Source organism: Camelus ferus, chromosome 1, assembly GCF_009834535.1.
Source record: "Camelus ferus isolate YT-003-E chromosome 1, BCGSAC_Cfer_1.0, whole genome shotgun sequence".
NCBI classification, from domain to species: domain Eukaryota; kingdom Metazoa; phylum Chordata; class Mammalia; order Artiodactyla; family Camelidae; genus Camelus; species Camelus ferus.
The window spans coordinates 64,291,288-64,315,043 of NC_045696.1; positions in this window are offsets into that span (position 1 = coordinate 64,291,288).

A 23,756-nucleotide genomic window follows, 5' to 3' on the forward strand; every position below is an offset into this window, starting at 1 on the left:
TTACACGTGTATATATTCCAGCAACCACCACCCAGATCAAGATAAAAAATATTTCTATCACCCAAAAGAGTTAACTTGTACCTCTTTGCAGCCCATCCCCTACCAAGGTCACCACTATTTTGACTTGTATCACATAGATCAGGGTCAGCAAGCAGACTCCAGGTCTGACTTGACCACTAATGTACCGTGCCAATCTAACAAGTCCCAGGAAATAGACTCAATGACCTTTATGGATGCTTTCAGTTCTACTATTCCAGGAAAGAAAAAATAAGTAAGGTATTTTCCCCCAAGGGTCCTTAGTAAATGAACAGTAAGAACTGTCTCCCAACTTCCAGGCCTAACTCCATCTACTAAGCCTTAGGGCTTCTGCATAAATTAGTTCCTAAAGCTGAATTGAGTAGAGTTTATTTAAAAGAGAAAGTGGTATTTAATTCTGAAATATTAGACTAATGTTCCATTCATTCTATTTTTTTTTTTTTCTTTACCATTTACTGTATGCCAAACATCAAACATCACTTTGGCAGACAATCACTCAGCTAGGGAGGCAGCGATAGTCAAACAACACCTGCTCCTTGCGTTAGTGGAAGAATGAAAACACAGGCTTACTCTCACTTATATGTGAAATCTAAAAAAACTGAACTCACAGATTCAGAGAATAGATTGGTTGCCAGATGCTGGAGATGGGGTGGGCAAAATGGGTGAAGCTGGTCAAAACTTCCCATTATAAGACAATAAATCCTGGGAATGTGTAGAGCATAGTGACTTTAATTAATAATACTGTGCTGCATATTTGAAAGTTGTTAAATGAGTAGATCTTAAAAGTTCTTATCACAAGAAAAAAAAATGGCAGCTATGTGAGGTGAGGAAGGTTAACTGGACTTCCCTGTGGTAACCATTTCACAATACACAAATCTGCCGAATATTTGTGTTGTATGCTTCAAACAAAAACAATGTTATGTGCCAATTGTATCTTAATAAAACTGGAAGAAGAAGAAAAATAAGAAAGACAGGTCCAAGTGACTGTAATGGAGAGAAGGACTGTGGGGGGCTGCAAGAGAGAAAGCAACTTCTAAGGGGGGGAAACTCACTTTCAGCTGGGAGATAAGCACAGGCGTCATGCAGGCGGTTGACCAGATAGCTGGACCTAGAATGCCGTGCAGTATCTGGATACATGGAAACAGAATTTGTTCCCAAAATGTGCTAACCTCACATGAGGATGATAGGCCCCCTTCCACAAAGCATGCACAAGGTATTCTTCTTTCAGCAAGATTGATGGTTTTGTTCTGAGGTCTTCATAGATTTCACCTGTTTATATCTCCAAGTAACAAGTCACCAGTAGGGAAACTGTGTCTGGGTAACAGATTGACATCAACAGATCTTTCATATGTCATATCACAAAGTCAAGATACATAGAGAAAATCATGTGTCCATAGAGCCCCTGCAAATCAGTGATTCTGCTCATAGCCCCCTAGGCCATGCTGTCACCTGAAGGGCTCTAAGGTTTCCTGGTTGGGCTGGACAGTAGACACCTTTTGCCGATGCTACAGAGTCCCTCTTCTCCTGGAGGAAATTAGTTCCTCATAAATGCTGCCTCTTCCTTTTATTGTTGGAGTGAGAGCTTCCTTCATGATTTGACATTAGCATCATTGACTCTGAAAGCACTGAGTGACTTAATTACTTCCTCACCAATTTCCAGCTTGAGAGTGTTGTCCTGAGATCTTCAGATTCAGACTCACTTAGAGTGCTCCTCTGTATGAAAAAAGTTCTTATGAAGGGAATGGACTGGAAACCGCATGGCTGAATTGTAGAGGGAAGATTGGGAAAGGGAAAGTCAGGATGATTAACTTTCTTATGTCTAGTTATTTATTTTAAATAATATATTTTTTAAATGATTAACTCTAGATGACCTACAATTTAAATTGCATTATCTGAAATACTTTTTATTACTCGTAAAAGGGAATTATTTCCTTTTTAATAAACACATACTGAGCTCCACTTATGTGCTAGGAGTTAATATTCTATGAAAATGCAAAAGACAGATCATAGTTGCTCAGTAGCATGTATCAGAATTCTTTCAACAGTCATCAGGCATCCTCTGTGTCCAAGGCAAGGTACTTTTCTAGGTGCTGCGGAAAGAAATAGGTAAGCTGGAGACCCTCAGGGATCATGTCTTACAAGACCCCTATTTTTTGGATGAAGAAATCATAGCTCTGAGAAGTTATTTAATTTTACCAAGATCCCATGGCTAGTAAGTTGCAGAGCCCAGACAAGAATGTTCTCTCCTTGATTAGTAGGCTTTTCCATTATTTTTTTAAAGCCTCTTTCGTAGGAATAAAAGCAAATCTGACAGGGATTTTCCCAAAATAAACCTATGCTTTGATAGACAAGGACTGTTGACTAAGGAAATTATACTATCTCTTCTCAGTAAAAGAGTATGGATGACACTGGATCCATCCAGATTTTTCTCACAGGGTCAGTTTTCGTAAGTTGGAGTCTCACTCAGCCAGTTCAGTCCATTAGGAAAGAGTATATATTGCTGAAAGGAGGATATTTTGCTGTGGAATTCAATTTGTAGGAATTTATTTATAACAAGTGAAAATGAAACAAACCTGAATATGATTTGCCCCTAAAAGGGACAATAGCTACCCATTGTGTAACAGCGATTACCCTAGGTCAGCGGCATAACTGGGACCAGAAATAATTTGGAGCGAATCAGTATTTTTTTTTCCTTCATTTTCTGCCCCAGTCTCCCCCGCTGACATGTGACTGTTCTTATCCTGTGCTGTCTGCTTACCCTCTACTTTCCCCAGTTGGGATGTGATTTAAAGAGGAGGCTAGCTCACCTTCCTCATACAACAGCCTAAAAATACTTAGAACCATGTATTTCTTTTTAAAACTTTTTACAATATTATTTATTTATTCATTTGCTCATTCATTAATTCATTTCTCAAACTCTGGTTGAGCATCTATTATAGAGTTAAGCACTGGGGCTATGACAAGTCCTCAGTTAGAAGCAAGTAAGCAAGCTCTTTGTAACAAATATCACCAGAAAGATAATCACTGAGTGTTGGAGAAGAGTTTGGGGAGAGTATCGCACCCCGACCTGGAGGTCAGGGAAATGAGTTCTCCTTCGTTCTGATTCTGCAGCAAGACTGCAAGACAGCTTTGATTTTCCTCCATTGTCCAGAAGAAGAAATTGAGTTTCAGAGAACTTAAGTGACCAACCAAAAAATCTGAGGGCCTGCTAAGTATCAGGTGCTCCTCTTGGCACAGAAGATACAGTGAAAAAAAAAAAAAAAAGATGAAAGTCCGGTGCACAGATTGTACATTTTCATGAGAGAGTGAACACAGATGTGTAAAATATTTGCTATTTATAAACACTAGGAAGAAAACTAAAACAGGTTATGATATATTATGATATATTAGGAAGAAGGTTGGTCGCAAATGAGAAGAGGGAAGTTGCTTTCTTATAGAGACTAATTGTGGAAGGTCTTTCTAATGAGATGACTGAGATTTGAATGGAGACCCGAAGAAAGCCTTCACTATCAGAAGGAATCACAAGTGCAAAGACTCAAGTTTGCTTGCCGTAGTTGAAGAACAGCAAGGTAAATGTAACAGCTAAAGTAAGGAAAGAAATGGGAAATAGATCATGTTGGGCCTTATAGGACGTGACTCAGGTATTAGATCTTACTCTCAGTATAATTAGAGGCCGTTGCAAGTTTTAAGCAGAGGAGTGATTTTTTTTTTTTCACTTATGTTTTGAAAACATTATTCTGGCTGTTGAGTGTAGGGGCAAGAAAAGGGTTGGGGAACTTATTTAGAAGATTACTTAATAGACCAGGTCTATTGAAAGTCATGTAACTTGGACCAGGGTAGCCGGATGAAGGAGGTGAGAAATGATTTGTTTCTGGATAGAGTTTGATGGAGGGGTCAATAGGATTTGCTGATGGGTTAAATATGAGGTAAGAAAGAGAGGGGTCAGAGTAGGTGCTGGAATTACCATAGTGAACAAAACAAATGGGGCTGACCTTGGGACATTTTTCTATTGGTGAGATGGACACCCAAAAAACTAGCAAGCAAATAAATGCGGTGAGTATTAAAAAGGACACAATAGGGTTGTCAGAGAGAATCTCTCTGAAGTGGTATTTAAGCTAAAAGCTGAAGAATGAGAGGTGCCCTCCAGGCAGTAGCCAGGAGGTGTGTTCCAGGTGGCGCTTCAAGAAACACAAAAGCCCTGCGGTCTAATGGCTGCAAAGCAGAAGAGCCAGGATTTAAACTAGTTTGCCCTACTGTTAAGCCTGTTTTTTTTTTTTCCCCCTACTCTTGCATGCTCTAGAACAACTTTTTTTTTAATAGCAGTTTTATTTTTATAATTGAAGTATAATGGTTGTACAATATTTTATGTTACAGGTGTATAATACAGTGATTCACAATTCTTAAAAGTTATAGTCCATTTATAGTTCTTATAAAATATTGGCTATTTCCCTCGTGTTGTACAATATATTCTTGTAGCTTATTTTATACCTAGTAGCTTGTACCTCTTCATTTCCTATCCCTATGTTGCCCCACCTCCACCCCTCTTCCAGGTGGCAACCACTAGTTTTAGAACAATGGTTTTTAAAGTGTGATCTGTGAAACCAGAGTTCCCTGAAGCCCTTCCAGGGGGTCCACAGGTCAAAACTCTTTTCATACTAATATTTTCTTTTTCATACTAATTCTCTCACAAGTATACTTGTTTTCCAAAGGCTATGGGACATAGGAGATAGCAACAGATTAAATACAAAGCTGATAAGAGAATTCCACGTTCTATTAAGCCAAGCATTAAAGATATTTGAAAAAATGGAAAAGAACACCACTCTTCTCACTGAATTATTTTTGTTTTTTAAATATTTGTTCATAGCGTATGTCATTTGTTGGCACAAAAAGATTAATATTTATTTTAAACAAATTAATGAACATTTTAAAATTGCTCAGTGTTAATTTCCCATGGTAAATATTAATAGATACAACTCACTAAAACAGGTTATGTGGATCCTCCATAATTTTTAAGGATGTAAAGCATCCTGAGAAGTTTGAGAACTGCTGTTCTAACATTAACATCAAGGCTCTCTCAAAGGGAGCCCTTCTACACTGTTGGTGGGAATGTAAATTGGTGCAGCCTCATGGAAAACAGTACGGAAGTTCCTTAAAAAACTAAAAATGGAGCTACCATATGACCTAGCAATCCCACTCCTGGGCATGTATCCAGAAAAGATGAAAATTATAATTTGAAAAGATACATGCACTCCAATGTTCATAGCAACACTATTTACAATAGCCAAGGCATGGAAGCAACATAAGTGCCCATTAACAAATGAATGGTATATATATGTATACCACACACATACACACACACTCCACATCTTCTTTATATATATATAAAATGGAATATTATTATATAATACTTCTATATACACAATGGAATACTACTCGGCCATAAAAAAGAATGAAGTAATGCCATTTACAGCAACATGGATGGACCTAGAGAATGTTATACTAAGTGAAGTAAGTCAGATAGAGAAAGACAAAATATAATATCACTTATATGTAGAACCTAAAAAATAATACAAGTGAATTTACTTACAAAACAGAAACAGACTCACAGACATAGTAAACAAACTTGTGTTTACCAAAGGGGAGAGGGGAGGGGGAGAGATAAATTAGGAGTTTGGGATTAACAGATACACACTGCTATATATACAATAGATTAACAACAAGGATTTACTGTATAGCACAGAGAACTATATTCAATATCTTATAATAACCTATAATGGAAAATACTCTGAACATATATATACCTATGAAATGCATACTTTTATTATATCCATTTTACAAAGAGGAAGCCAAGGGACAAAACAATGAAAACTGGTCCCAGGCCACACAGTTAGTAAGTGATAGAACTGGGATTAGAACCCAAAGAGTATCACAGATAATATTCTGAACCATCAGAGGTAATTTAATAAATGTGAAGAAATAAATGAAGGTTTGGCCTGAATGCTATGTGAACTCACTTGCAAGGGATCACAGTAGCTCCAGCTGACTGTTGGATCTGGGTCAGGGGGTGGTGCCCTGAAATATCACGTGGCAGACAGAGCCAGAGGAAGAGGGGAAAACCTGGGCTAGGGAATGCTGAGCAGTACACCATTGGAATTCACTTCTGCCATCATGTCCCAAAGGCAAGCATGAATCAGGACGAGGGCAAGGTCACAAAGCCCAAAGCTGCAGTGGGCACTAGAGACAAAACGAGGAGAGGAGAGAAGATTTTGCTTCTGCCCTATCTCATATCTAAGAAGTCAGTCATCTCTCAGCATTATGCCTCCCTGCCTTTCTGGTTCTCAAAGGAGGTGCATATTCCTCTTGGGGTCATATCTGCAGAGGAGGTCTTGGTTGAGATGGGAAAATATTCCGTTTCTCCTTCCCACCCCATCACATTAAGAGTGACTGAATGAGCAAAATGATCTCAGACAAATAATAGGAGGAGAGCTGGAGTGCCCAACACTCAAATGCATATATTAGATACAAGGTTTATAGGGCACCACCGGGTTTAATGACTTCAGGTTAGGGAAAATACCCACACCAGAGCAAAATTTACAATAGCACATCTTACTTGGTGGATTAAACAGTCACATGCTCAGAGTAAATTTTGCAATAACTCATTTCACTTGGTGGATTAGACAATCACACGTGGTTTGTAGACTTTCACTTGAACAGTCTTTTAAGAGATAAAAAAAATTCCTAAATGCACATTTATTAAGATCAAGTATAAAGACCAGAGTCAATAAAGAATAAAAATCAAATTATATGCCACTGAGCATAAATATCATTTATAATAAGATCTGAAAAATGGCCTTTAAAGTTTTTCTATTTAGTAGAATGAGATACAATTTCCACTTTCTGGATAATGTAATTGCAAGGTGAAAGGGAAATTTTTATATATGAGAACCCATAGCCTCATCGGCCACAGAACGCATAACCTCTCTCTCTCCCCTCCACTAAGATGAATTCAGCCTTGCAGGGTATATATTATGCAGATGAAGTAATGGATGAGAGAAGAGGAAACTCAGAAAAGCTTTCTTGATTTACATTGAAAAGAGATAAAATAAATGAACTTCTTCCTTAAAAGATACCTTTGAAGCCCCTTGTATACACTTCCCCATCCCATTCCCATCCTACAAAGGCAACCTACAAAGGTAAGCTCTGTCTTTATAATCTTAGCATATATGCATTTATTTCTAAAAATATATTGTTTAATTTTGCATGTTTTGAACCTTAGGCAAATGAAACCAGACTGTACATGCTCTTCTGCAATGTGCTTCATATACACCCTCTGAGTTGCTAAGATTAAGATTAGCTGGAGTTCATTAGTATTTTTTTCTGTTCTATAGGATTCTGCTATGGGCTTCATGCATATTTTTTAGTTCATTCTCCTTTTGACTGATATTTTGGATGGTTTCAGTCTTTTGCTTTCTACCCGATGCTTCTGTGAGCCTCCTTGTACATGAATCTTGGGGTACACATATATGAATAACTTCCGAATATGTATCTGGGACTAGAATTGCAGAGTTGTGGAGGTTGCATGACTTTAGCTGCACTCCATTATGCCACTTACTTAATCAATTACTGAAAGAAATGAGCTAAAATCTCCCACAGTGATGATGAATTTTAAAATTCCTCTTTGCAGTTCTAACAATTTTGGCTTTACAGCTTTAAATTAAGAGCTGATTGCCTTCACATCTACTATGAATTTGTGAATAATGACATGTTTGGATTTATTCATTTTGCTTTATATTGTCTTATTTTTGCTTTTTCTGTGGACAATCCTCCTCTTCTCTTGACTTCCTTTTGATTTATTGAAATTATGCAGGATTTTTCATCCAACATGTGATGCAATTATGTCTTTCTCTGTAAGCAAATCCCTTTGGCAATAAGACTGCAGCTCCTTCTATCAAGAGGTGAAAGAGAAGCTAGTGCCAGTTCAAAGTCTAGGCCAGGAGTCAGTAAACTACAGCACACTGGCCAACTCTGGCCCATGGTCTATTTTTGCAAGTAAAGATTTGTTGGAACACAACCATAGTCATCCACTTACATATTGGCTGTGGATGCTTTCTTGACAAAATGGCAGAGTTGAGAGGTTACAACTCTTGAGTGGTCTAGTCAACGAAGCCTAAAAGATTCACTGTGTGGACCTTTACAGAAAAAAATTCTGCCAACCTCTGGGATAGGCCTCAAGAGGCCTTTCACTCATTTAGTTGTAACTTGTCCAGCTGCCAAGTGAAAAGAGCAGGTTAATCTGCTGGAGGATGAGAAACCACATGGAGTAGAGACAAGCTGTCCCATGTAAGACCAGCTCAGACTAGCCAGCTCCCAGGGACCAAGCACCTGCTCACATTGCATGAGTGATTCCATTCAAGAACAGCTAAACTACTCCAGATTAGCAGAACTGCCCAATTAATTCACAGGCTTATGAGCAATAACAGATGATTGCTGTCTTAAGGCACTAATTTTCAGGCTATTTTGTTATGCATTTGGTACAGAGGGTTTGGTTTGGTTTGGGGTTTTCCTCATTTTAATTTTTCCTTTAGCAATTGGAAGTTATTCCTTCTACTACCTTTTTTTATTCTACTAGTGCTCACATTAAAAATTTTTTTTGTTTAATTTAATTTTTATTGAAGTGTAGTTGATTGACAATGTTAATTTCAGGTGTACAGCAAAGAGATTCATATATATATATATATATATATATACACACACACACACATACATATATTTTTTCAGATTCTTTTCCATTATAGCCTCCCTCTAAAAATTTTAATATGTGAAGTTTAATCATTATCTCTTCCTTCCTCATAAACAATGCAAGGGACTCAGATGACTTTAACTCTGATCAGCCTCCCTCTAGCTGACATGCTATTATTGTACAGAATTTTGGCTCTATCATACTTATGTAATTCTATAAGTTAGACATTATTAGTATTAATTATTATTTTATATTATTGATTTTTGTTCAGATTTATGTATCTATTTATCTATGTCTTTGCTTATTATTCCTTCCTGTACCTTAAAACTTCCACTTTTTTTAATGTCTTTCATCGAGAGTTGGTTCTTGTTACATTCTCTGTTCGTTTTTTTTCTGAAAATGTTTTATTTTGCCCTCATTATTGGCAGATATTTTTACAAAGTATACAATTTCAGAATGATCGTTTTCTCTTAATATCTTGAAGACATTATTCCACTCTTTCCTGGCTTCCATTTTTATTTTCTCTTGAGAAGCCAACTACCATTTTAATACTCATCCCTCTTAGAAAATCTGTCTTTTCCTCTCCATGCACATAAGTAATCCGTCTTTCTTTTTGTCTTCATGTTCTGCTATGCACAGTCTACTTGCGGATTTTTTTTTTCCCTTACTTAATACTCTTCAGGATTTTTTCAGTTTTCTGAAATGAGGACTGATTTTTAACTGCATTAGAAATGTGTTTGGACACAAACTCCTCACAGCTGACTCCCTCCTCCGGCCTCTACGCTCTTCTTTTGTACCTTCAGTTAGAAGCAAGCCAAGCTTCCTCACTCTCCTCCATGTCGCTTATTTTCACTGCCACGCTTTCTGTTACTTTTCCTCTCTGAGAAGCACTTTTAATAATTTTTTCTGTCTATCTTCCAATTTACTGATTCTTTCTTATTTGTATTAAAGCAGCTATAATAGATATTTAAGTTTTAAAAATTGTTATGGCCTCAAGAAGAGATCTCCTACCCCTTAGCAATCACTTCCCTTTCCCTTCTCCCTTAGATCCTTGAATTCATTCATCAACTTTTTTTCCTCTACTTATGTGACAGTTCCAGATATTTCAAATAAAAGGAAGCATGTAACATATAACTGATAGCCTTTTTGTCTGACTTCTTTCAGTTAGCATTATGTCTTCAAGATTAATCCATGCACGTATCAGCATTCTATTTCTTTTAATTGCTGAATAATATTCAGTTGTATGAAACTATCACATATTGTTTATTAATTTGTTAGATGCTTGGGTTGTTTCTACTTTGCTGCTATTATGAGCAAAATGGTTTTGATTGCTATGAACATTAATGTGCAAGTTTTTATTTGGACATATGATTTCAGTTCTCTTATGTATATACCTAGGAAGGCAATTGCTGGGTCATATGGTAGCTCTATGTTTAACTTTTTGAAAAACTCCCAGATTGTTTTCCACAGAGGCTGACCATTTTACATGCCCCCTTAGCAGTATATGAAGGTTCTAATTCTCCACATCTTTATCAACACTGGTTATTTTCCACTTTTTAATAGCTTTCCTACTGGTCATGAAGTGATATCTCATTGTGGTTTTGATTTGCATTTCCCTAATAACTAATGATGTTGAGCATCTTTTCATGTGTTTATTGGCTTATCTTCTTTGGAAAAATGTCTATTCCAGTGCTTTGCCCATTTTTTTAACTGGGTTGTTGTCTTTTGTTATTAAATGATTTCTTTATATATTCTGGATACTAAACCTTTATCACATATGTATTATTTTCAAATATTTTCTTTCATCCTATGGGTTGTTTTTTTCACCTTCCTGATTGTGTCCTTTAATGCACAAACATTTTTAATTTTGATGAAATCTAATTATCTATTTTTTTTCTTTTGTTGCTTCGTGCTCCATTGAAACCACCAGAGTATAATGTGCTTAAAAATTATTTCCATCATGTAATTTCATATATTTTTTCCACACACAAAAAAAGATTTATTCAATTATTTCAAAGAGCTAGTTAATCGAACAGGGAAGTATTTAACTTTCAGAAGATTCTCATAAATGAGTCAAATGTGATAAAAGGTACAAAAGGCCTATAAAAAGACAAAAAAAAAAGCACTGTGAAAACAAAAGGAATAGTTTTCATTATCAAGGTACTAATATTGAAATTGATAACATTTAATAGCAAAATAAGCACTTGGCATTTGCTTTTCTTCTTTGGGGCAATTATGAAAGCTAGGAAAGTAATATTTTGAAGATTTTTCTGTAGTTACTGCAGCATTTCTAATTAACATCCCTTCCTTTATACACAGAGAGCGAATAAACTACAGTAGCATTTAGAGAAGTAAGAACATACTTGGTTTTTTAGCCTTAAGTATTAGCAAGATCATATGCCATTGAAGAGGCAGGGATGAAACCACAGCATTTACTCACAACTCAGAATTTGTACTGTGAGAAAAGAAAAGGAAAGACAAAAGCTCCCTAGGCCAAATAACTAAGAAATGACTCATATTTGAAAAGAAAGCTACCTGCAGCTGCATGTTGGTGTGTAAGTTGCACTCAGTGCTCTTCGGATGTGATGTGGCGAAAATCCCCATTGTCCACATTAGCGTCGACAGAAGTTTTGTTGAAAGCTCTCCCCCAGGAGTGCTCCTGCACTTTGTCTCTGGGCTCATGCTCAGGGGTGGTAAATGGATTAACACAGCAGTCTCTGATAGTATGATGAATGGAGTAAGAAGAGTGATTTTCTAAACGTCCTTTCCTTATTTGATGGATGTTTCCATTGCCATCTCTTCCCTCGGGGCTCTTTGCACAATCTCTCTTCTGAAAGGAGTTTAGGCACGCTATTAGTACCAAGTGAATTTACGACGTCCTCTCATGCAGTCTGCCATCGTGCAGGTAGGATCCGCTCTGACAGTCTATGCAAAATGATGTCCTAGTTCTCTGATCAACAGCTTCCACTGTGTTAACTTTTTTAACTATGAGACACAATTTAGTTCCAAAAAACAAGACTCATTTTCTCTTAATTAGACCCAAGTGCAGCCAAAACTCATCATTCATCTAGCTAAGCTTTTACCTTCTTGACATGTAACTGAATCCTGTGGCACTCCTTTGTTACCACCAGGACCTCCACCAACCAATCATCTTACTTGGTTTCATCTTAAATGTCACCTGGGGCCAGAGTATAAATTTCAATTGCACTAATCAGCATGCGTTTCTCCTCCATGACTCCTCTCTTTCGAACCCTGAAGCACGTGGGTCCCTTTGATGGTTGAGAAAGAAGACTAATGAACAAAGATATCAAATTTGGGAGGAAGGGGTTTGTAAAACAGTCAAGAATTTAAGCATAAGTTAGAGAATCTGATAATAGTTCCCACTCAGCTGAACCAAATTTTTTCTCACTTTTCCTCACTTTTTTTTTATATATTAAAAAAAAAAATCTCTGGTATCATATTTTTGAGGAGAAGGCTTGGTATTTAAATAATAGGGAATTAAAAATAGTGAGCAGGTGACACAGAGATAAACACTCTTAAAATCTGGGGAATCCCAGAACCAGTTTCCAGCTGAGAGATTTGAGAACAATTTCCTTTCTGGCAATAGTCCCCCACACAGCCTGGCCCTAGGAGAGAGCAGTTAAGTGGCAGAATACTGAAGATAGACAGGAGATGCTGGCGGATAGTCCCTTTTTATTTATTTGTTTATTTATTTATTTATTATTTATTTATTTATTTATTTGGGTAACTCACAAATAGTGAGGAAAAGATCCCAAATTACATGCCTATAGATAGGCATTTATTTATTTAACTTACTAAAGGTGAGAGCCATTCACTGCCCAAAATTTCCATAAAAGTGAGGAAACTTACATTGAAAACGGGTGTGATATTTCAGTCAGTGGCTGGGAAATGTGGAGCTGAAATCTTTTAAGCATCACTCCCGACACAGACTCAAGGAAGGCGGCTGCATTCTCTTCCTCCCACAGCTGTCACCAGGCAAGATCCAGAAGACAGACCATATGTTATGTTAGTAGCAGACACCATGGAGCTGTTGTCAGGGACCACGAGCTCACCTTCATCACTCCTGCCTGCCCCGCAGTGTACATCCCCTTGAGTCCAAACGCCATCCCTGAAGGAGGAGGAGAGGAGAGCAGAACCTTGAATTGACAATTATTTAACCCGTATTGACTTGGAAAACTTCTAGAGGGACAAGGTAGTTTGTCTGCTTTTAGATAGGCTGTGTGGTGCGAAGTGAGATCGAATTGATTTGCAGTAATAAAGTTCACCTTAGTCCTCTGAATTATAGGAACTGTGAAATTTAAAATGCTAAAATTTATGCTCCTTTGGTTTCTAAGGAACATAATGAGTTACCAAAATGAAATAAAATAGTTGGTCCTTTTACAGAAAATGTGAATATTCAATATGGAGGATGTGGACGAAAAATACCACAAGCCGTATCAGTAAACAAAGAATGCTGAAGCCATCAAGTCATCAGCCGCTGCCATCACCCTCCCAGTGAAGACAAGCCTGCAGCCCGGCCTCTGCAGCCACTCACAATGGTGCACCCTGAGGGGACTCAGAATAATAAAGGACAGGATACTGGCCCTAGATAACTAGGTGCTAGTCAAAGGAATGAATTCAATGAGCCCAAGTGTTTGCTTCCTCCCATACAAAGAAAAGCACTAAATTCTTTAACTTGAGATGCCTGGTTTTCTTTAGATAACAAGTAGTCTTTTATTGTTCCAACTACCTGGTCTTTGTTGTAAAGCTCCTGTATATCCTAGCTCCTCCCCTGCCTCTTCGGAGCAGTCCCTCAGAGCGATCTGAGAGGCTGTCATCCTGGCTAGAATCTTCCTGCCAAATAAACCATAACTCTCAACTTTTAGGCTGCGCATTTATTTCAACTGACAGGGATTAGAAGAGCTGGCAGGAGAATTATAAGAAAATTTATTAAAATACTTGTCATTTTTAGAGAAATAGGAGATTCAGAAAAAGGAAAAATGTATGAAAGCCAAAGGGAATGGGACCTGGGACTGCTTTTATTGTTGAAAAATTAATATACTGGAAGATTTTTAAAAGCTGATTTCAGAAAAGCAAATTTCCATGAATCCCAGTGAAACTGACCAGGACCCTGTGGGGCCCTCCTGGGTACAAAAGCCTTTCTGTGTTCCCTGTGTTTTATTTGTAGGAAAAAGTCTTTAGCCTCCTAGACCTTCTCTAAGTACCAAAAGGCCGATTCAAACAGTTGCTAATCAGGGAAGTGAGGGAATGCAGAAACAAAGGAAGAGCAGTCAAGAAATAACAGTGCAGCGTTGGGGCAGGGTCCTGCCTCCTCCTCAAGGGGTGTAAATAACATCTTTGAGGTCTTCTGACAGAGCTAAGAGCCCTGCTCTGGTGGAGGTTGGGAACTTCAGGCTGAGCACAAGATTCCTGGAGTACCGCCCTGTCACTTCACCACCAACCAATCAGAAGAAAGTCACACAACCTGCAGCTCTCACCCCAAATTTTTCCTATAAAAACTTCTCCCTAAAAACCATTGTAGAGTTCAGATCTTTTGAGCACAAGCTACCTGTTCTCCCTTGCTTGGTCCTTCAATAAACCTTTCTCTGCTTCAAACTGACAATTCAGTTTGTTTGTCCTCCCTGTGTGTCGGGCACATAAACTTGCCTTTGAAAACACCAAGACAGCACTAGCTTTGGAATGGATGAGTTAGTAATGGACCATAGAATCTTGAAATGCCCAAGTCTATGATTTGTTGAATCTATACCTTAAGTTACACCATTCTGTCACAACACAGTTTGTGTGCTTCAGTTGACTCATTAACAATTCTAGGAAAGTGGCAGAGGGCTATTCCATGAACCCAGGCAAAAGCTATCTGCTGGGGGGAAAATATTGGTGTAAAATTAGGAATTCTTAATTGCAAACAAATATCTTCTGTGTAGATACTTCTCAAGGTCATGTTTTATCAAATATTATCATTTTACCTTCTGCACCTGGGAAATGTTCATCTTCAAGCCTGTTTTCAGTAGACTGTGAAGAGTGAAACAATAATTTTATTTGAAAATAATTTCAGCTCTGGATTTAATAACCAGAAACTCCATTCACTTCTCAACATACTGTACTAGAAGAGCAACCAGAATTTAACAGCTTGTCTTTTTTAAAAATCCTAATTCCAAAATTGAATGCAGCTGGTTGGTTTTTTTTGTAGCTGTTGTTGCTGTTTTGAATATTCTCCTTTTATTTATATATTTCAATATCTTTTGTTTTCTGAAAACTAGGGAAGGGAATAAAATAAAGTAAACCCCAAAATGTTACCTCAAATGAACTTTAGTTCAGACATTTCTAGCAAGTTAATTCCACTTGGCACTAAAAGATGAAATTTACAAAATACTGTAAGAAAATTTCAGTCCCTATGGCCTCTCTTTTATTAGAAAGTAAGATTCTAATAGTAAAAGAGTCAACAAAGAGGATGATCCACTTTTGTGATCAAGAAAAAGCAGAAAGTAAGTCATGAAGCCAGGTATTATTTTACACCACAAGTTTGCTTTTCTGGGTGATAGTTTAAAAGCCTTTGGCTTGGGCACAAGTGAACATTTTTCAGCCATTGTGTGGAAACTGTTGCAAAGTACTAAAGAAATCTTTCACACCTCAGTACTCTGAATAGCCCATTTCCACGACAAAGTATGCTCAATATCCAAGGGAGCGTGGCAGAAAACAATACCACTAAATTATCTTAATCACCAACCCTTTCAGATATATTTCATGAGTGCTTGAAAAATTAAAATCACAAAGAATTTTTCAAGGAAGAAACATCTTCGTCATTTACGTTTGTTTTCAAGGCCTTAACACATGGTGAGGGTGCTAACGTGCTTTATTATTGTAATCAGTAATAACAAATGGAAAATGAAGTCCAAAGAAATCTCAAAACATAATGAATCATTGGGAAATGAAGAGGCTTTCAGAGGTAACAGGATGCACCGGCAAATGGAGCAGCTTCCATTGCCTGTGATTCCCACTTCCTGTCCCTTGTCCTTCCTTCCTTTCTCTCTTTTCACCTCCTCTTACTGAAGCAAAAACAGCTGCTCCTAAATGAACTTCCTGTCGCCAGCTTAGCTCTCTTCTCTAACTCATTTTATAGCTTTTTGTTTCCCCCAAACATACTTTTACCATTTTATTAAAAAAAAAAAAACTATTAATTTAGATTTAAAAAAAAAAAACTTTTAGACTCCTTCATGGAACTGTCTCAAGCTAAACCTCACTTTAAACTAAGGCCCAGAAAGGTGACATTAAAGGGCCATCAGCACAGTCAGCTAGTGCTTTCACAAAGAAGTTGCAATGGCCCCAATAAATATTCCATGGAGTGCTAAAGTCTTCCTCTCATTCAAGTCTCTCTGATGACTCTCACCCAACCCTATCTCTCCAACTTTACCTTCCATAATCTCAACTCTTATTGAGATAAGAGGGAAGGAGGCAGGGCACAACCATTGAAAAAACGACACAGCAATTGAGGACAGGACATAAACTGGTTAGAATGAAATAAACCCAGGATGGTGGAGGATTTGACTTCCAGGGGACGTTGAGCTTCATTATACGCTCATTGTAATATATTAGCATGCTAAATGACATGCCCACGGTTGCCATGACAGTTCTGAGGCTGGCAATGAAAGGCTGTGAGCTGTATGGTGGCCCAATTCTGGGAAATCCCTGCCCCTTCTCCAAACCAGCTGAAATAGTCCTCCCACTTGTTAGCATGTGAAATTACTGCGCCCATAAACACCAAATGCCCCTGCACCTCGAGGCCTTTCGCTGTTTGAGATGGCCACATTCTGCCTATAGGAACGTGCATCTCCCAGGACCACTCTCACCTTCCAAGATGATCCCATCTCCCAGAGCCTCCTCCCTTGCCTCCTGCGATGGTGGCACTCTGTCCATTGAGTATGGATAAACTTGCTTTCGCTTTACTATGGCTTGCTCTTGAATTCTTTCCTGCACCTGCTGGAAGCCAAGGACCTCACTTGGCAGGATGTGTCCCAGGGACTTGCCCAAGACCTGGGACATGAGCATCCTCTAGTCTCCCATGATCTCTAACATTCTTGTTTTTCTACACTATCTACCTAAACTTTCCCAAATGCAATAAATAATAAATAATTGGTAGAAATATTGTTTAGTACCATTAGAGAATAATTTGATCCAACTTCTATGCAGTGCAGAATAATCCATTCTTTTTCCAAATTTCAGGTAACAACAAATGTCTAATAATTCTATATTTATTTTTAATGGAAACAACATACACTTATTATAATGTTACAATTAAAATCTTCATATACTTTTCTTAGAGTCCAAGCAAATAATTTCTCACCAAAATTAAGATTAATAAGTAGAAATACATGGCATCTGTTGCCCTTTCTTTTTCAAACAGAAGACCTATGTATTTGGAAACTCCATGAGAATGAAACTGATTAATGTAATAAAGTTTATTTCAATTTTACAAATACTCAGTGTTTACTACATGAAAAGTACTGTACTGGCCAAATTGGAGAATACAAAAAATGGCTAAGGTTAAGCTTCTGTCCTTTAAGATGTTAAAATCAAATGGAGGAAAGAGATACAACATAAATAATAGTTAATACAGACACTGGAGGAAGAGAGAGATGAAAGGAAGATCTATTTTGGCTGAACAGAACACTTGAGGATTCTTGAAGGAAGCAGGATTTGAACTGGCCTTAAAGGATTTGCAGGATTTTGTAAGGCAAGGCGATCCTGATGGAGGCAAATGTTAAGTGTATTTCCCGGAATCACATCACATCGTAGCTACTTGTTTCAGTGTCTTTCTCCTCCACCTGAATATCAGTGCCTTCAGGTTTGGGATAATGGCTTACTTATTTTGCAACCTGACAACAGTATTTTATATCTTATTAATTTTTTAGCAAAGGCCTGGTACATTGTAAGTGCTCAGTAAATATTTGTTGAATTAATCAATTGATGGTTATTAGGCTCCAAAAAATTTTCAATGTCATCAGTCTGTACTTGGAAGTTGCTTAAGCAAGTTTCACTGAAGCTGTACCAAAAATCATGTTCAAAATATTAAAGCCACTCCCCAAAATTTTATCTGTTATCTCTGTGAAGGTTGATTTCCACATTCTTCTCTGTATTTTAATGGAAGTAGACTCAGCGTTCTTATGAAAAACACTGTACTGGGCACCACTGGTATAAAACTGAGACTAACTAGTGCCTTGTAAGAATTAGACAATCTCTTTTCCAGGCCAGATCCTTCTGATTGAGACTTTTCTGCTCAGTGAAGAATCTCATTCGTGCTGCTTTGAGGGGTTATGTGATGAAATGGAGATGCTGTGTGAGCTGGTACCTCTTAGGGATCAGTGTGAGGTTGGTGGGTATTTGTGATGCTCATTACATCCCCAAATAAAGAACCACCCAAAACCTATTTTCATCATGACCACTTCCAACTATAGGGTTCCCCAAAGAGGAAACTAGGTTCAAAGCACATAAGCAGATGGAAAACAAAATATTGCTTCCTTAGGAGGTATGTGGCCCATTCATGGCCATCTTGTAAGCCATACTGGAGTGCCTGGGTTCTACTTTGAGATAAGAATCGGGCATCTGATTCTTTGCTTCCCTCTAAATTCTGAGATCAGCATTTACCTTCAGGGAGAAAGATCTGTAAGGCAACCCCTAACATAACTCACCACTCTGTTGCAGATTTCAAGTGGATGATGAAGAGGAAAAGAACCTGGTTAGGCCTGTATCAAAGATGCAGACTATTTATATCAGCAAAGGGAAGAGAGAGCAACAGTCAGAGTTGCTCATCTTTAAGGACAATTGATAAACGTAGCCCAGTGAATGTCCTGGATTCTGATCAGTGGATCAGCTCTTTCTCCCTCAGAGTTAACAAGGATATGGCCATGGTAGGAGGGGACAAAGGTACCTATTCCCTCTACAGTACCTATCATGTTCATGTGCTTGAAAGCATTCTCGGTTATGCTTGTCTCCCATGATGTGCATTTTCATTCATTCATTCATTCCCTTGTTCAGCAAATATTTATCAAGTGTATTTTATGTGCTAGAGCCTCTGACAGACACTGGACCTGCATTGGTGAATAAGAATCAAATTCCCTGCTTGATGGAATTTGTAGTCTAATGAGGAATTTAAAAAAACAAATAGGAGATTGCAATACAATCTAAAGGTGATGTGACAAGAAGGTCTGGGAAGAACGAATAGGGGGAACTAGAGTAAAATTGATGACACAGGGATGGCTAAGAGAACTTCATGGTGGAAATAATGGCCAATTTGACCCCTGAAGAACAAGAAGGAGCTACTCAGGTGTAGGTGTTTTTTGCCTGATCAGCATCCATTCCTCCAACTTCAGGTATAGCACCCTGACTTCCCTTTGGGTGACTATCCCGCCCCACCTTCAATTCATGTGCTTTTGATAAGGTTGCTATCAACCCCACACTCCAGAGGTCAGAGCATAGTTCACTTCCAGTCCATCAGAATATTTCATTCCTCTGGTCTTCATGATTGATTCAGTTACCTGCATGTCACCCAGTCAAGGCCAGTGAAATCCTAGTTTCAAGGGCATGTGTCAAAAACCATTAGACAAAAAGCCCTCTGATGCTCTGGAATTACCAAGCTAGTAGACGGTAAGTCTGGGGCTTTGCAAAAACAGGTACCACATCATATTTGCGTCTGAGGCAGAAAGCAGAAGAAATGAGCCACACACATACCGCCTCCCTCTCTCTTCTCCTATCAGGAAAGCAAAAGCTTTCTCAGAAAGCCCACTGCAGACTTTCCATAGATCCCACTGGCCAGAACTGGTCATGTGGTCAACCCTACTTACAAGGGATGCTGGGAAACAAGGAATGGGATTTTAAGAATTGGCTTAGACTAATCATGGTCTGTGTGATGGCAGATCGCTGTACTCTCCAAAGAACAAAACGAACAGAAACAAACAAAAACACTGAGTTCTATTAGTAAAGAAGGAGGAAAAAATGGTTATTGTAATGAACCATCTGTAGTGGTCACAGTGCATGAAGATATTTCTAAAATTCATGATCTATGTATTTGTTCTCTAGGGCTGCCATAAATACCACAGACTGGGCGGCTTAAACAACAGACGTTTGTTTTCTCACTGTTCTGGAGGCTGGAAGTCCAAGATCAGGGTGTTGATAGGTTTAGTTTCTTCTGTGGTCTCCTCCTTGTTTGCAGATGGCTACCTTCTCCCTGTGTCTTCACATGATTTTTTCTCCGTGTCCATCCCTGGTGTCTCTTTGTGTGCCCAAATTTCCTCTTCTTACAATGACAACAGTCAGATTGGACGAGGGCCCATCCCAATGACCTCATTTTAACTTAACCATCTCTTTAAATCCCTGTCTCCAAATTCAGTCGTATTGGGGGTTGGCGCTTCAACATATGAATTTGAGGGGAACTCACTTCAGCCCATAAAAATCTGTAACATTAAATTTGGTCCTAGAAAGTTTATAAAATATTCTTCTATTAGCAGTGGGTGAGGGGGAGTTTCCTCTCTCACTACCTCCTTAAAACATTAAGAATTATCATTTTAAAAATCACTTTAAATTTATTAGAGGAAAAGTCAGGGTTGCAGTGATTTGTATTCCTTTGATTAGTCCTGAAGGTGAACACTTTCAGGTGCAGATGACTTTCAGCCTCACCCTGATTTAGGACATGGCAGTTCCAGGCAGGTGCCTCACTTGGCATTCAATGCCTGCTGGGCTCCTGGCGCCAAGACTCCTCCCAGAGTGAAGTAGGGTCGTGGTGGGACTCCACTCTGCAAGCAGGCCTGCCCAGCTCAGAAGCGCTGGGGAGTTTGCAGCCCTGGGACAACTTTCAGCCAATGGGATATGGCTGACAGTGAGTAGATGCGTCTCCCTGACCATCCCTGGAGGGGGAGGATTCTGAACACTCTCTGTGCTCCTAAGCACATCCCAGTAGGATTGAGCCTCCATTCCCCCATGGTGGTGGCAAACCCAACACACCAATGTATTGGCTTTTACTCCTCCCATATTTCAATCTGCTCAGTTCCTCACGTCCGTCCCCTGGATTCATCCCTCTCCCCCAGATAAATTACTTGCACGAAAGCCCTATTACGACCTCTGCTTTCAGAGGCTAAGGTATCTGTAAGCTGTTCTTTGGTTGTACCTTTTCAGTTTTGCTACTTTTCCCCATGTTTTCTGCATATGTTTAATATATCAAGAATATTAACCTTTTGGGACTATGTCAACAGAGTTGGTAAGGGAAAATATATCCCGTGAACTCAGTGCCATACCCTGCTATATTTGAAATCAAGAGAAAATATTCTTGTATTGGTCTTAATACTTTAGAAATGCAATGTTTAGCTGGATCATATTACAGTTTTCATCACTTTTTTCAACTTGGAACTCATATTTATGCCTCCACGCTATTCTACCTGATACAAGGTGGTTTCCTCTTAGGGTTGTTTGTTTTAGAGATAGAGCACCATTTTGAATTGTGTTGAGAACATGAATGAAAGTTTCTAAATGTATTTACTTCTTCTAATCCATCTGTTTTAGGTGGAGAGCAACACTTACTCTCCTGTGTGGTCCATTCCCTTTGAATTGCAGCTTTAATTTTGCCCAAGTTCTGTGCTTCTACTGATTATTCCTCCTTAGAGAAGAAGGCCTATGCTTCTGCAGAATTAGCTTATATCCCAGAAAGAGTAGAGGGTAATTTCTGTCAAAATTGCTGGGGTTTTTGTTTTGTTTTGTTTTGTTTCCCTTTAAGGCCCTTCAGCTTCAAATAATTCTGAGATTCCTGGAGGCACCGTCAATCTTGAGGTGGGAAGTCCTAAGCCATTTTACACCAAATTCAAACAGAGCAGGCCGAGAAGAAGGAGCTAAGATGAGGAACAGCTTATGTATAAAGAAACTGAATATGATTCCTGCGGCCAAAGGAAGGGTTTAATAACTGGAGGTAGGACTAGATATACAGGCAGTGTGCTGAGTACTTAGATGGATTTATTACCCCTACTTACAAAGGTCAAGAGAAGAACCTATGTTATTTTACCCTCCCAGATTATCCTTGTTTAAAACTTAGTCTAGTCAATTTCATTTGAATATAATTAACAAACATCTGGTGTTCTCTAGCTCTTTCCCTCCCCGTGATGTAGCGTCTTCTCACTTGGGTGAGCATTGATGGGATTCCCCTCTAGTGACTGCTCCTTTTCTGAGCAGGATTTCTGTCAGCAGAGAACAGCAGTTGAACTGGGTACTGTTTCTTATACAATGGAATGATCTCTCTTGTTCCTCTATAGCTCCAGTGAGAAAGTTGTGAGTTCATTATGCCATTTTATCTGCCACTGATTATGATAATCACAAGTGTGACTTTGCCTATGTGTTTTTTTTAAAGGGCAGAACAATGAAGTAATCAATCTTCTAATCATCTTGTCACTTCTTTTTCACAGCAGTAAAACTCCCCCACCCTCAGCAGCAGAATGGGATGCAGAAGCAAGGTCCTGCACTCAGATGCACGACCCAGGCTGAGCCTCAGGGACAGTGTCCAAGAAAACCAGACCCCTAAAAGACTTGACTTTGTAATAGTCTTGAACTATTTGTTTCAACTCCTTATTCACTCAACTGACTCACCTGCTTCTGATGATCTTGGCTTCTGAAACTTCAAATAATTTCTCTTTTTTTTTCTTGAATAATTTCTTTTATCTGGTTTTGCCTCATACCTCAGTCCTGAAAACTGATTTCATCTTCTCTTGCTCTGAGTTCTGGATTCTTTCCTTGACAGCAAGTTGCATTGTGAATTCAGGTAAATGCTTCAACAAGGTTTCAACACAGTCCCAAAGATGTTACCCAAGGTGCAGGCCCTTAGGTCCACCATTGCTGCTAACTCACCTGCAGATTCAGGGATGAAACCAACCCAAGCCAGGATTGGTGGGGCTCCACTCTGGAGGGGGGAACTTGAAAGAAAGACAGGTCTAGGGAATGAAAGGTTGGTCTCTGAAAGAATCCTGGTCCTGTGGAAGGGATCAGTGCTGAGCAATCATAGAGAAAATAAAAGGAGATGAAGTTGAGGTATGCAAGGACATCCTTGAATTGTTTCTGGGAATGGCAGATTCTCCCATAAAAGAGGCAGAGCAAAACAGAAGCCCTCTAATTCCGTTTGGATCTTACACTCTGTGATAAAGCCTACAAATCCAAGCTTCATCCAGAGTGAGTTGGATCATATGATCCAGCAGTTCCACTTCTGTGTATACACTCCAAAGAATTAAAAGCAGGGATTCAAACAGGTATTTCTACACCCATGTTTATTGTATTATTCACAATTGTCAAAATGTAAAAGCAACCCAGTGTCCATCCACAGATGAATGGATAATCAAAAGGTAGTACACAAGCATACAATGGAGTACTATTCAGTCTTAAAAAGGAAATTCTGATGCATGCAACCACATGGATGAATTTTAAAGATAGTATTCTAAGTGAGATAAGCCAGTTACAGAAAAAAAATATATACTATATGATTCCACTTATATGAGATACCTAGAATGGTCACATTCATAGAGACAGAAAATAGAATGGTGGTTACCAGGTGCCACAGTGGAGCGAGGAGGGAAGTTGGAAGTTCTTGTTTAATGGGTACAGAGTTCCAGCTGGAGAAGGATGGTGTTGATGGTTGCACAGCATTGGGATTGTACTGTGTTACTGAGCCATATGCTTACAAATGGTTAAAATCATCAATTTTATGTTACGTAAATTTTAACACAATATTTTCAAAAAGAAAAGAGAAAGAAAATAAATGCATTGGGACTGGGTGGGTGTGGGTGTGGGAGTGAGTGACAGGGATGTTCACATCTGCCCTGTCTCCTAAAGGAAACGGTCATCCCTGAGAGTATAGATGAAGGCTCACCTTGAACCTAGATGTGAGGGGTAAAAGAAGACAGAGGAAAGTGAGCAGGGCTCAATGCTCCATAAATATTGG